We start from the raw sequence: 5001 nt of genomic DNA on the forward strand, positions 1-5001 counted from the left end.
TATGCAATTGAATTGAATTGATTTGGGCCATTTGGAGTCGGATACTCGTGGCAAAATTGTGGTTTCAAGTTGATTTTGAGCCGGTTGAGGTAAGTGGCTTGTCTAACCTTGTGTGGGGGAACTTTCCCTTAGGATTGGTATACTTGGTAATTGAAATACCTTGTACGTACGGTGACGAGTGCGTACTTGTGCTAATTATTGGAAATCCGGTTTTCTTAAGTAATTACTAGTATGTTTCTTTTCTTGTTTCTATTTCTTGCACTATTGAGCCTGTTATTAGCTTAGGAAAGCATGTCTAAGTGACTTAATTTGCTTTATTTGATTTAACCTGCCTTACCTGGATTCTGTGCAGCATGCTAGGCTAGAATCACTTGTTGCCTTAATATGAAATGTTGCCATTTCTGTATATCTTCCTGTTGTTGCTGTGTATTTATTTTGGGATTACGAATGTGGGATTTCGCTAGCCCCCCTTGTCTGTTTATGTTGGGACTACGGGTTAGATTCCCGGTATATCCCCCCTGCATATTTACCTTGGGACTACGGGTTAGATTCCTGGTAGATCCCCCTGCATATTTACTTTGGGACTACAAGTTAGATTTCCGGTAGATTCCCTTGCACAGTTATATGGAACTACGAGAATGCACCCGGTAGATTCCCCCAATACTAGGTATTTACATTTGGGACTACGAAACGGGATTCCAGTAGATCCCCGTGCACTATGAGTTGGACTACGGGATGATATCCTGGGAGATCTTTCGGATATATATATGATGGACTACGAGACAGTATCCCAGGAGATCCACTGGATATGTAAAGATGGGACTACCAGACGGTATCCTGGTAGATCCCCGATTGTTACTATTAGTGCTGAGTTGTATTTCCTTGCCATGCATACCTGGTTCTGTATAGTTGTTGCTGTTCTATTCAACCCGTGTTATTTTACTGATGTACTCATTTATACTGTTCCGTTCTATACTGTTAACCTTTGTATTTTATTTAATCTCAGTAAGGCCCTGACCTTCCTCGTCACTACCCAACCGAGGTTAGGCTTGGCACTTACTGAGTACCACTATGGTGTACTCATGCCTCTTCTGCGCATGTTTTTCATGTGCAGACCCAGGTACCGCTGATCAGGCCTACTATCGTTGAGGGAGGCGACTGTGTAGAGACTCCGAGGTACATCTGCCGTGTCCGCAGACCAAGGAGTCCCTTTTCTATTCCTGCCTTTGATATTTAGCCCTTCTGTACTTTTCTGTTCTTTATTAGAAATTCCGGAGTTAGAGCTATGCAATATTTCTTTCTTAGCTTGTGATTCATGGGTTTCCAGGTCTTGGATTTATGTTTGGTGTTGAGAGTTAAACATGGATTATGCCGAGCGGCACATTTACACACTGTTATTGCTTTATTCTATTTTTAAATTGTTTTACTTCCACAAGTTTGGTTATCTTCCGCAAATTTAGGCTTACCTAGTCGTAGAGACTAGGTGCCGTCACGATGGTTCACGAAGGGCGAACCGGGGTTGTGACACCAGCAAACATAATCCTAAGGGTTTATTCTAAACCTCACCGCTTCAATTGTGAATCTAGTGTCAGAAAACCTCCAGTGGCAGCCAACAACTTTGAAATCAGGACTAGCCTGATTCAAGCAATTCAATAGTCTTTCTTCAATGGATACGCAAGTGAAGATCCACGCAGTCATTCAATTGACTTTTTGCAACTTGTTGAAACAGCTAAGTATAATGGAGTACTTCCTGAAGCTATCAAGTTAAGGCTATTTCCTTTCTCTTTAAAAGGAGATGCCAAGGCTTGATTACGAAGTTTGCCACAAGGTTCCATCACCACATGGGATCAAATGACTCAGAAATTTTTAAACAAATATTTTTCCCCTACTAAAACCACAAAGTTAAGACAAGACATCTCTAATTTCTTGTAGACTGACACTGAGTCAGTTTATAAAGCCTGGGAAAGATTAAAAGCAATGTTAAGAAAATGCCCACACCATGACATTCCTGAACATATGCAGTTGTATATTTTTTATCACGGGTTAAAACTCTCTTCTAGAAATGTGATTGATGCAGCTGCAGGAGGTTCTCTAATGGGAAAAACCATGGAGGAAGCATTGCAATTGTTGAACGGGATTTCTGAGAATGCCATCCAATGGCCATCTGAGCGTGTAATCATCAAGAAGGATGCTATGGTAAATCAGGTTATTGCTTTAAATACACTAACATACCAAATTGTTTCTTTGGCACAAAAGTTTGAAATATTTCAGGTGAATACATAACAACCAAGTCAATCTGAGGCTTGTGACATGTGAGGAGGAAACCATATGAACCATGAATGTCAAGCAACGAACATGTCCATTCTGTCGGTTATAAACCGTACCTTTTTGGGAGTCCAATGACAAAAAAGCATCCACGATTTCAATGGAGCAATAAAAATGGTGCAGAGAACTCTCAAAGCTTCCAGAAGTAACAAATACAGGGTCCACCTGGATACCAGAATCCAAACCATGGTCAATCAAACTTTAGACCTTATCAACAAGTAGGGCCATATCAGCAAAGGCCTCAACAAGCTCATTCAAGTTTTGATGATATTTTGTACAAGTACATTAAGGTCACTGATGAAAATATGGAGAGCCAAATTCATCCCTCAAAAATCTAGAAATACAATTGGCAGCTCTTGTTTCAAAAAAGATTTAGGGTCCCTTACCAAGCAATACAGAGAAAAACTCAAAAGAGCACCTTAAGGCCATCACCTTACAATCAGGTAAGGAGCTTGACAAGCCCTATGTAGACCAATTAGAACAACAGGTAAACAACAGTAAGAATATTGAAATACCCACTGAATCATTTGAAAAGAAAGAAATCAAGAAAAAAAGAAGAAAAAAATATTGAAAAATTAACTCCTCTCCCTGTGACAATTCCTTTTCCACAAAAAATGAAAAGAGAAAAGCTTGATAGTCAATTTTCAAAATTTTTGGATATTTTAAAACAGATTCACATCAATATTCCGTTCACTAGGGCTTTATTGCAAATACCTTCATATGCCAAATTTTTAAAAGAAATTTTGTCAAACAAAAGAAAATTTGAAGAAGTTTCTGTGGTAATGCTTACTGAAAAATAAGCTACCACAAAAACTTGGTGACCCAGGCAGTTTTACAATTCCATGCACTTTGGGAGGAGTATATTTTGAAAAAGTACGCTGTGATTCTGGAGCTTCAATAAATTTGATGCCATTTTCTATCTTTAGAAAATTGAATCTTGGTGAAATAGAAGACATATGTGTTTCTCTTCAGTTTGCAGATCAAAGTACGAAGAAACCTAAGGGAATAATTGAAAATATGCTTGTAAGAGTAGATAAGTTTGTTTTCCCTGTAAAATTTATAGTACTTGAAATGAAGGAATGTCCTGATGAACCAATCATTTTGGGTAGACCATTTCTTGCCACATGTAGATCAATCATAGATGTACATCAAGGACAACTAATTTTGAGAGTTGATGAATAAAGAGTCATTTTTTATATGCAAAATATATTAAGATTTTCAGGAGATGAGACGTCATCGTCGTGTTTTTCGGTTGACATGCTAATTATCTTACAGATGAATTCAAAGATGATCAATTAATTTCAAACTCAATGGAAAGTTGTTTGGCCGAATCTGGCACAACACAAGATGATGATCCTATCATCAGAAGAGAAGCCGAAATACTAGAAAAAGATTTTGAAGATGATGAGATCCAACCAGAACAAGTTCAACCAAAAATTGAACTCAAAGTTCTCCCATCTCATTTTAAAATATGTTTACCTTGAGAAAGAATTATTTCCAGTAATTGTTTCATCTTCTCTTACTACAGGACAAGAAGAAAAACTGATTGAAGTGTTGAAAGCACATAAAGGAGCATTGGGATGGAGTATAGAAGATATCAAAGGGATTAATCCAGCTATTTGTACGCACAGAATCCTTACGGAGGATATCTACAAGCCAATAGTCCAGCCCCAAAGGAGATTAAATCCAGCAATGCAGGAAGTAGTAAAAAAGGAGATCGTAAAGCTTTTGGTGGCAGGTATTATCTATCCCATTTCAGACAGTCCTTGGGTAAGCCCAGTTCAGGTAGTACCAAAGAAAGGAGGTATGATTGTTATAAAAAATGAAAGTAATGAACTCATACCTACCAGGACTGTAACAGGATGGAGAGTCTATATTGATTACAGACGTCTCAATGATGCTACTAGAAAAGATCATTTTCCTTTACCATTTATTGACCAAATGTTAGAAAGAATTGCAGGATATGGTTTTTACTGTTTTCTTGATGGTTATTCAGGATATAACCAAATACCAACTTCACCAGAAGATAAAGATAAGACAACTTTCACATGTCCTCATGGAACATATGCCTATAGGAGAATGCAATTTGGTCTATACAATGCCCCTGCTATATTTCAGCATTGCATGTTAGCAATTGTTTTTGACATGACTAAAAAATTTCTTGAAATTTTTATGGATGATTTTACACTCTTTGGCAAAATATTTGAGGATTGTCTTTACCACATGACCTTAGTTCTTAAGAGTTATGAAGAGACAAACTTGATTCTTAATTGAGAAAAATATCATTTTATGGTTACTGAGGGAATTGTGTTAGGACATAAAATCACTACTACAGGGATAGAAGTTGATAAGGCTAAAATTGATCTTATAGCAGGATTACCCCCTCCCACAACTGTTAAAGGCATTCGAAGCTTTCTATGTCATACAGGTTTTTACAGACGGTTCATAAAAGACTTTTCAAAGATTTCAAAACCGTTGACTAACCTTTTGATAGAAGATATTAAGTTTGATTTTTCAGGTGATTGTTTGAAAGCATTTGAGGCCCTTAAGGAAAATTTATCAACCTCCCCTATAGTTGTGTCCCCAGACTGGAATTAACCTTTTGAGGTCATGTGTGATGCTCGTGATATAGCAGTTAGAGCTGTTTTAGGCCAGAAAAAGGATAAGATCTTTCGT

At 37.6% G+C, this 5001-nt stretch overlaps 1 non-coding gene across 1 annotated transcript; it reads right to left on the reverse strand.

Moving 5' to 3' along the window:
- Positions 1-1899: 1899 nt before the first annotated feature.
- On the reverse strand, positions 1900-2006 carry LOC142165664 (small nucleolar RNA R71). The gene has a single exon (XR_012696315.1). It is a non-coding gene; the product is annotated as a small nucleolar RNA R71 (small nucleolar RNA).
- Between the last annotated feature and the right edge of the window lie 2995 nt (positions 2007-5001).

Source organism: Nicotiana tabacum, chromosome 10 (assembly GCF_000715075.1).
Source record: "Nicotiana tabacum cultivar K326 chromosome 10, ASM71507v2, whole genome shotgun sequence".
NCBI lineage: Eukaryota > Viridiplantae > Streptophyta > Magnoliopsida > Solanales > Solanaceae > Nicotiana > Nicotiana tabacum.